The 10,756-nt window shown below is 39.9% G+C and overlaps 1 pseudogene; it reads right to left on the bottom strand.

The window, feature by feature from the left end:
- Positions 1–4,267: 4,267 nt before the first annotated feature.
- Positions 4,268–4,367, bottom strand: LOC127077197 (uncharacterized; annotated as a pseudogene).
- Between the last annotated feature and the right edge of the window lie 6,389 nt (positions 4,368–10,756).

The raw sequence follows: 10,756 nt of genomic DNA, 5'->3' as shown, positions 1-10,756 counted from the left end.
AAAAAAGTATATGCAAAAAAAAAAAACAGAATAGCTCGCTAAGTTGAAGACCCGAAAGGGCGGCTTAGGCAAAAATGAGCGTCTCGGTGGAGAACCCGTAAGGGTAATCCAGGAAAAAATTAGAGACTAAAAAAGAGAATATTTGCATCCCGCTAGATTGAGTACCTCACCCTGGGGCAATCTAGGCAAAAATTAGGGATTTGGCAAGTAACTGCATCCTGACAAGACTTTCTGGTTCATCAGTCGTCATTTCGTCAGAAGATTCTCGATTCGTCGTCAGCCGAAGCTTCGGATACATCGAGATTCAAATTGGTAGAGAAAGGATCATTATGTTCAATGTAGCCCTCTTCCAATATATATCACTGATTTCAAATTTGTACAGATCTATGGAGTCTTGCCATTTTCAGGCTACCATTCCATCAAATCAATTTGAGCTTTTTATCCAATTTTTTGCACTCTTATTTGTTTCAATTCAACAAATGTTTTGCATGTTTTAAATTGATAAAATGTCATTGTTTTAAACAAATCAATTTTTCAAAATTTTTGTTTTAAACAAAGTGAACATTCACAAGATTGAAAGGATACTCAAGAATATCTCAGTGCTCTCCCGAGGGTGGCATGATTTCCAACAGGTAAGACATTTGTTCATATTCCTGGTTTGGTTGTATCTTCTTTCTTCAGATCTTTGTTGAGGTTGTTCCTCAAACAGAGTTGTTGTTGGGGTTGTTCCCCAGTATAGTCACAAGCAGAGTGTTGTTGAAGATTTCGTGTTCTCCAGCAGCAGTTCCCCTAGCATGGGTGTTTTCTTGTGAAGTTTCGGCGGTTGATGGTTTATCATCTTGGTGCCCCGTCACTTTCCCCAGTGGGTCGTATGCCCCAGACTTTATTTGTCTCCTCAGCACAGTCATGAGTAGAGCTGTTATTTGATATCCCCATTGGATTTGCGAGTAGAGTTGTTATCACTCTTCCCAGTGCAGTTGCCAGCAGAATTGTCTGTTTCCTCAGCACGATCGCTTTCTTTTTGAAGACTCGGTAAGTCAGTGGTTTGATACCCGGTACTTTACCTTTTCCCCGGCGAAGTCGTCTGCGGAATTGTTGCTATCTCTCCATCAGAGTTTTTCTTTTCAGCAGAGCAGGATTTATTTTCCTGCAGTGGTTGATTTGGGTTGATATCCCCGTATTACAACCATCTTTTCCTCAGCTTAGTCTGCAGAATGTTTGTTGTGGCAGTTTCGCCCGTTGAATACTCTTTCAATCCTCGGCATGGTCGGATGATGGCTCTAGCCTCCAGTGAACGGATTGATTTCCTGACTGTTTGTGATCCCCAGTAGAGTGGCCTTTATTGCAGAATCTACTTGTTGTGATCAGTTTGCTATGTGTATTCTCCCCAAGTGGAGTGGTTCGTTGCAGAATCTACTTGTTTGATCTGTCCTCCCTCAGTGGTTTGTTCCCCAAGAGAGTAGCCGACAGTTTTCCCCAATAGAGTTGCTTATGCAGTTAGATTCTATTTGGATGATATCATTCTCCCTCAGTGGGTTGTTCCCCAGTGGAGCTTTGTGGATTTGCTTCTACAGCAGTTCGTGCTTGTGCAATGCACTTTTGTTTCTCAGTTGACACTGGGATCCCCTGCAGATATCCTGGATTTTCTCTTGTTCCCCTACAGATTCGTCTTGGTGGCTGCTTCTGCCCGTTGTGACTTTCTGTATCCTGATTGGGTTGTTTCCTGATATCTCTGATCCTCTGCTTCTTCAGCAGTACTCGTAGATCTTTGCTTCTCAGCATGTAGATCTCCGCAGAATGGCTCTCCAGTTGGTTGTTCCCCTGGAAGTATAATACCTGATAACACGAAATTGTATCGCTTTTTAAGACTTAATTCAATTAAATTATTTTATCATTTACGCTAATTTATCCCATTTTATCAGATATTATGCAGTATTTCTTTTCTATTTATATCAGGTACCCATTTTGAAGCAAAAGTGAAAAAGGGAAGAAAAGGAGGGGTAAAAAGCAACAAAAAGGAGAGAAAAGGAACCAAAGGCCAAAGCCCAGCCCAAAGCGCACAAGTCACCAATGCTGTGCCTGTGACGGACGTCACAGGACGCGTGACGAGCGTCACGCGAAGCAGCCTTGTGACGGACGTCACACATGGTGTGACGAACGTCACACCAGTCCTCTATATTTTTGGCGCAAGGAACTCAACTGACCACGTTGAAGCCCACTTCCACTCACGCTTAACCCTCGGAAGCCTACTACCATGCACGCGGAAACCCTTGAAAAGTGGTTACACCAGCAGCTTATAAATAGCAGCAAATTGGGAACTTCCAGACACACAGTTTTTGCACGCTCAGTCTTGCGGAAGCTCTGCCAAATTTATTTTTTCACGCCTTTGCCTATTTTTCTTCCTTTCCAGCATCGTTCACTTTATTTATTTTATTTTGCAAGCTTTGTTTTCTTTTTCCCTTGCAATTTATTTTCCCCGTTCTTAGCTTTTAGATATTTTTCGCGTAGTAGTTTCTACACCGGAAACTACTGGGCAACTTTATACCGGATTTAACCTTACGTTATTTTCGAGTTTTTTTATTTCCTTGATTTAATTTACTGTTTAATTGAAGAATCGAAGAACAAATCCTACCGGCTTGTGGTGGAGTGTTCAAGACCATTGTATTACGCATTCAGGTTCTTTAATTGTTATTTAATTTTTATGCTTTATTCTACTGTTTATTTACATTGCATGCCTGGAATGAGTCTGTTTATGCATGATATAGATTCTTATTTATTTAGCATGTCTGGCTAATTTGCCTAGGTATCGGTATGTAAAGTAAGCAGAAAGAGGGATCAAAACTAAGTCGGTCTATTCAAACTTAAAATTAGAATCAATCTTTTTATGGTCTTAACTTACAGGTTTAATAACAAGATTTTTTACAAAAGTAAAAGACATAAAGAAGTTGAAACCAACAGAGCGAGAGTTTGAGGTTTTAACTGGACAGTGTAAGTTAGTCATTAAATCTATCTCAGGGCGAGAGCAAGTTTTAGAATTAATTAAATTCTGACCTTTTTCCAAAAAGTATTTTTAAAGATTGAATGTGAGGACGAGAGTTAAGCATTTAGATTTAATTGTATAACCTAAGTCAACAGAGCGAAAGTTTGAGATAAGGGTGTTTAAAACGGTCAGTATTTTCTTAAAAAGAGTTTCTGCAACTTTATTGTTTTCAAAATATGATTTTTGACTTAATTATAAGTGACAGCAACATTAACATAAGATCATGGTTTCTTCAACAGAGCGAGAGTTTGAGATAAAACCTTTAACCAATAAAGTTAGTCGAAACGATTTATTTTAAAACCGAGAGACCGACAAGGAATTGATTCCCTAGTTTTGACGAACTACATACCGATATCCGTTTTATTGATATTTAATCTAGATATTAGTTTAGCTCTTAGCTCCCTTCCCCAAACAATCAAACATTTTCACCTTAGATTTACGTAGTAACCTTAGATAACGGTACATCGATTCATAAGTCCCTGTGGGATCGATATCTTTTAAAACTACGCGATAGAACTGTGCACTTGCAGTTTGTATCCCATTCTCGACTCACACAGTCGAGCGATCAAGTTTTTGGCGCCGTTGCCGGGGACTTTTATTCAATCGATATCGTAACTCTTCCGTTACGCTGTAGAGACTAAGGTTTCTTTTTCCTTCTATTCTTTCTTTCGTTGATTTGTATGCCACGCACTCGCTCTCAAGGCGAACCGCTCTATTTACGAATCAACGATATCGAACTATATCTCCGAGTCTTACGACGAATTCGGGAATATCGTGCTGAAAACAATCTCCCTCCTATAAACCTTCCTGATATCAAAAACATTTTTCCTTCTTTAACCGAGATGGCAGAACCAGCTCGTGCTCTTAGAGATTACGCCGCTCCATCGCAAGATGAACCGCATTCAAGTATTGCTCCGCCCGCAATCGAAGCAAACAACTTTGAACTTAAACCTTCACTGTTGCAGGCTGTGCAACAGAACCAATTCTCTGGAAATCTTACCGAAGATCCAAACCTTCATTTATCCGTATTTGTTCAATATGCTGATACTGTTAAAGCTAATGGTGTCACTTCAGAGGCAATTCGACTTCGTCTTTTTCCTTTCTCATTAAGAGATAGCGCTAGAAGATGGCTTCAATCTCTTCCTTCCAACTCAGTCACCACATGGAACGAGTTGAAGAAAGTTTTTCTTGCCCGATATTTTCCGCCAAGCAAAACAGCTATGTTAAGAGCCCAGATAAACGGATTTAAACAGAAAGACAACGAGTCTCTTTTCGAAGCATGGGAAAGATACAAAGACATGATGAGACTTTGCCCACACCATGGTTTGGAAGACTGGTTAGTAATTCACACATTTTATAATGGTCTCTTATACAATACAAGGTTGACAATAGACGCCGCTGCAGGTGGTGCACTAATGAACAAACCTTATGCTGATGCTTACCAGCTTATCGAGAGCATGGCCCAAAACCACTATCAGTGGGGAACCGAACGAACAACAGTGGAAAAACCTCAACCGAAAACTGGCATGTACGAGATAAGTAACCTTGATCACGTCAATGCAAAAGTGGATGCTTTGGTCCAGAAAATTGAAAGTTTAAACGTATCACCACCAACCGCCGTGGTTGCTATAACTCAGAATTGCGAGGTCTGTGGAATCCAAGGCCACACTCCTGCGGAATGTCAACTCTTGACTGGAATCCAAACAGAGCAAGTAAACTATGCTCAAGGAAGCCCCTATTCGAATACCTATAACCCAAATTGGAAGAATCATCCAAACTTTTCATATAAGAGTAATAATGCTTTATACGCACCTGGACAGTCTCCGAATCAAACCCCATCTATACCTCCGGGATATCAGAAACCAAATCCTAACAATAATGCCCCTAGAAAATCCAACTTGGAAATCATGATGGAAAACTTTATAGCTTCCCAACAACAAACCAATAAAGATTTCTTAAACCAGAACATACACACTGGCGAACAACTTAAACAACTAGCAAGCAAAGTAGATGCCTTGGCTACCCATAACAAAATGTTAGAAACCCAAATATCTCAAGTAGCTCAACAACAAGCACCTACTGCTGCACCAACTGGTACATTCCCTGGACAGCCCCAACCTAATCCGAGAAGCCAAGCTCATGCAATTATATTAAGAAGTGGAACGGAAGTGGAAGGACCGTCTGATCCAAGGATAGAAAACCAAAACCCTAAGAAATCTACTGAGGAAAGTGAACCTAAGGAAAAGGAAGAGAGTAATAAGGAAACCCTAGAAAAGAAGGAACCTTATGTACCTCCACCACCTTACAAACCACCTATACCTTACCCTCAAAGGCTTGTTAAAACCAAAGATGTAGGCCAATTCAGAAAATTTGTTGATCTCCTTAAGCAATTAAACGTTACAATTCCATTTACCGAAGCTATTACGCAGATGCCCTCATATGCTAAATTCTTAAAAGAAATTCTTTCTAATAAAAGGAAACTTGAGGATAGTGAAACCGTTACACTCCCTGCCGAATGTAGCGCTATAATCCAAAACATGCCCCCTAAACTCAAGGATCCAGGTAGCTTCTCTATACCCTGTCACATAGGAAAATTTGTCATCGACAAAGCCTTATGCGATTTAGGAGCCGGAATTAGCGTTATGCCTTTATCCATATGTAAGAGACTGGAAATGGGAGAATTAAGACCGACCAAGATGTCTGTACAACTAGCAGATCGTTCCATCAAATACCCTGTAGGAATCCTTGAAAACGTTCCCGTACGCATAGGTCAGTTTTACATTCCCACTGACTTCACAATTATGGACATTAGAGAAGATGATACTACACCTATTATACTAGGAAGACCATTCTTAGCAACTGCCGGTGCAATCATAGACGTAAAACGAGGAAGACTCACCTTCGAAGTAGGTGAAGAGAAAATTGAATTCATTCTTTCCAAATTCTTGAAAGCACCTGCAATAGAAGATACATGTTACTTCATGGATATCATCGATGAATGCATAAAAGAAGCAGAGTCAGGAGAAGACAAATCATCAGACTATCTTTTAGAAGACAAATCTAAACAATGCTTAGCAATAACACCAGATCCTACGCAGTGTCTTAACAGACCAACCCCTGATTTGAAAACACTTCCCAAAAATCTGAGATATGAATTCCTAGACTTAGAACTTGAACGACCTGTGATAGTCAATGCAGATCTAGGAAGACTCGAAACAGAAAAACTCCTACATATCTTAAGAAAATATCCAACCGCACTAGGATACCACATAACCGATCTTAAAGGAATAAGCCCTTCTATTTGTATGCATCGCATCATGTTAGAAGAAGACGGTAAAACCTCTAGGGAACACCAGAGAAGACTAAATCCGATCCTAAGTGAGGTAGTGAAAAAAGAAATAACCAAGTTATTAGAAGCAGGTATTATATATCCTATATCTGATAGCAAATGGGTCAGTCCTGTACACGTTGTACCAAAGAAAGGAGGCATAACCGTTATTGAAAACGAAAAAGGAGAAACTATAACTAAACGAATCGAATCGGGATGGAGAATGTGCATTGATTATAGGAAACTAAACAAAGCAACCCGAAAAGATCATTTCCCTTTACCATTCATTGACCAAATGTTAGAACGATTAGCAAAACATTCACATTTCTGTTATTTAGACGGTTATTCAGGCTTCTTTCAAATACCAATTCACCCTGATGACCAAGAAAAGACAACATTCACATGCCCTTTTGGTACCTTCGCGTATAGACGAATGCCGTTTGGTCTGTGTAATGCCCCTGCAACTTTTCAAAGATGCATGATGGCAATTTTCGCCGACTTTCTCGAAAACATCATGGAAGTATTCATGGATGACTTTTCTGTGTACGGACAAAGTTTCGAAGAATGCCTTGAAAACCTGGAAAGAGTTCTTGAACGATGTGTAAAAGTAAACTTAGTACTTAATTGGGAAAAGTGCCACTTTATGGTACAAGAAGGAATTGTTTTAGGACACATCATCTCGAACAGAGGAATTGAAGTAGACAAAGCCAAAATAGAGGTAATCGAAAATCTTCAACCCCCAAGAACCGTGAGAGAAGTACGAAGCTTTTTAGGACACGCCGGTTTCTACCGACGATTCATCAAAGACTTCTCTAAGATAACTAAACCCTTAACCGGACTATTAATGAAAGATGCTGAATTCATATTCGACGATAACTGTTTAAAAGCATTTCAAACTCTTAAACAAGCATTGATCTCCGCACCCATTATGCAGACACCAGACTGGAATGAACCATTCGAAATAATGTGCGATGCCAGTGATTATGCTGTAGGTGCTGTTTTAGGACAAAGAAAGGATAAAAAGCTCCATGTTATATATTACGCTAGCAGAACCCTGGATGAAGCACAGATGAATTATGCCACAACCGAGAAAGAACTCCTAGCAGTAGTATTTGCGCTAGATAAATTTCGTTCTTATTTGGTAGGAGCCAAAATAATAGTTTACACTGATCATGCTGCTATCAGGTACCTTCTAACAAAAAAGGATGCTAAACCTAGACTCCTAAGATGGATCTTGTTACTACAAGAATTCGACTTAGAAATCAAGGACAAGAAAGGAACTGAGAACGTAGTAGCAGACCACCTCTCTAGACTTGAGAACCTTGAACCAGAAAGAACATCCATTAATGATGATTTCTCGTATGACAAACTCATAGCTACTTTGGAAGAGAACAACTCCGACATGCAAGTAGAAACCACCTTAGCTATATCTGTCATACCATGGTACGCTGATCTAGTCAATTATTTAGCTGCCGGAATAGTTCCACCTACTTTATCTTACCAGCAGAAGAAAAGATTCTTCCATGACATAAAACACTATTACTGGGATGATCCCTTACTTTTCAAAAGAGGTCCCGATGGTATTTTCCGTCGATGTGTACCCGAAGAAGAGGTAGAAAATATAATCCAACACTGTCACTCCGCGCCTTATGGTGGACACACAAGTACATCCAAGACCTGCTCTAAAATCCTACAAGCTGGCTTTTATTGGCCAACTATATGGAAGGACGTACATGCGGCTATTAAGGAGTGTGACAGATGTCAACGCACGGGAAACATATCTAGACGTGACGAGATGCCACAAAATGGTATTTTGGAAGTAGAGATTTTTGACGTGTGGGGAATAGACTTCATGGGACCGTTTCCATCCTCTTTCGGTAACAAGTACATACTCGTGGCGGTTGACTACGTATCAAAGTGGATCGAAGCTATAGCTTCTCCAACTAATGACACCCGAGTAGTAACTAGACTCTTTAAAAATATAATTTTTCCGAGATTTGGCATCCCAAGGATAGTAGTCAGTGATGGTGGATCGCACTTTATATCCAAGGTACTCGAAAAACTACTACTTAAATATGGAGTGAGACATAGGATAGCAACACCTTACCACCCTCAAACCAGTGGACAAGTGGAAGTATCTAATAGAGAAATCAAGCAAATACTAGAAAAAACGGTCGCCACTTCAAGGAAAGATTGGTCATTGAAATTACCAGAAGCTTTATGGGCATACCGAACTGCTTATAAAACTCCCATAGGGACGACCCCATTTAAGCTCATTTATGGAAAATCCTGTCACCTCCCGGTAGAATTAGAACACAAAGCCTATTGGGCTATTAGAAATTTAAATTTGAATTATAAAGCCGCCGGTGAAAAGAGAATCCTTGACATAAACGAATTAGAGGAACTCAGAAGAGACGCCTACGAAAATGCCAAAATCTATAAAGAAAGAACAAAACAATGGCATGATAAGCGTATATCAAGGAAAATCTTCAAGCAAGGCGACGCAGTACTCTTATTTAACTCCAGACTAAAATTATTCCCGGGAAAACTACGATCCAGATGGTCAGGACCTTTCCATATCACTAAAATCTTTCCCAGTGGAGCGGTAGAAATTAAAGGACAATCTACAGAACCGTTCACCGTAAACGGGCAACGTCTGAAACATTATCACTATGCGGAAACCAACGAGGATTCGCAAATTCTACACTTAGACGAAACGCCCCCAGGACTCATAGACAATATTTAACAGTTTCTCTGTCGAGCTTGCGACATTTAAACAAAGCGCTTAGTGGGAGACAACCCACAAATTAATTTGTTATTTTATTATTTTATTATTATTATCATTTCTCTATTTTTCTCTTAATTATTCTTTTAATTTCTATTTAGTATTCATTATTGATTTATTCAAAAAGAAAAAAATATATCTATTAATAATAATTCTATTCTTCTTTCGGCATTTGGCCAAATCCTGACTTAAACTCATGTTTTCTTTTCTCTAGTTAACACTAACCAGATGGGACATTTTGACCGTATGGGTATCAAGTTCAGAGGAATGGCTCAGAAACGAAGGTTTGAAGAACTAGCCACTAGAGAGATGCTACCTAGTTTATATGCTGATGATTGGGCTATGACTGCCCTTGGACTGAGACAGAGTGTCCTGTTTTTGCTGAATCAGATAGGATGGGAGACCTCCCCTATTCTGAGACCTTTCACCACCTACCGGAGACTCACATTAGAATTCCTTAGTTCATTAATCTATCTACCTAGCCATGGAAAAGGAATTACCAGAGGTTTTATCCAGTTCAGAATGTTCAATATGGAGTACCAATTTAATACTAGAGACTTCACCAACCTTTTGGGTTTTCCTACCTCCTTTGATACATTCACTATAAGCCAGGAAGAACTTCTTGAATATAGAGAGCTTGAACACTTTTGGGGTAAGCTGACTGGAAATGATGAGCCCGAAGAACATGAGTTTCTCTCTGGAAACATACATAACCCGGCTTTTCGCTATTTCCATAAGATCCTGACCCACACTTTATTTGGGAAGAAGCCAAATAGTACTTCAGTTTCACGTGATGAACTCTTCATCATATTTTGTGCTTCCCAGAACCGTCCAGTAAACGGTGCTACTTTTATGTTAGCTAATTTGGACCACCTTATCCAGGATGAGAGAGCACCCATTAGAATAGGCGGCCTGATAACTATGATAGGTAATGCTATTGGACTACGTCAGCCTATGCTTGACCTGAACCCTTTTTGTGGCATTACCACTATGAGTATACCTTTCCTCTTCAACACTATGTTTATAGCAAACATAGGGTCTGATGAGTTTGAGCTCGTTATTGATAACCAGGTTCTCTGCCTATTCACCCTGCCCGATCCTAGGACTAGTGTTCATAACCAAAGGAACTGGCTCTATAACCTGAATGAAACCCCAACTCCTGCTGGATCCACTGAATCCATCCAGGATTATGAGATTTGTGATGACTATGAGCATTATGTTGACCATATCTCTCTTGCTGAATCTGACCCTCAGACTCCATCCGGCTACCATGATATTGATCCTCCTCCTCAGCCTGTCCTGACCGAAGAATCAGCCATGCCTGATCTCCGACATCATATGCCAGGAACAGATATTAAAACCGTCATTGAAGCCTTGATGTCAGAACAAAACGCCCTCAGGGAAGATTTCCACAGCTTGAGACTTGCAGTCCTAGAACACATGAGCAGCACGGCAAGTCAGTTACGTATGTTACGGCATCATGTTAACTCTTTTGATCCTCCGGCCAGAGATCCGAAGATAGATGGAATTTAGTTATTTTTCTTTCTAAGTTATTTAGTTTTAGGCTAGATTTTTTCATTAATGTTATTTGAATTCATGTTTA

Source organism: Lathyrus oleraceus, chromosome 4 (assembly GCF_024323335.1).
Source record: "Lathyrus oleraceus cultivar Zhongwan6 chromosome 4, CAAS_Psat_ZW6_1.0, whole genome shotgun sequence".
Lineage (NCBI taxonomy): Eukaryota > Viridiplantae > Streptophyta > Magnoliopsida > Fabales > Fabaceae > Lathyrus > Lathyrus oleraceus.
The sequence above is the reverse complement of the archived record's forward strand: the minus strand, read 5'-3'. Positions and strand labels throughout refer to the sequence as shown.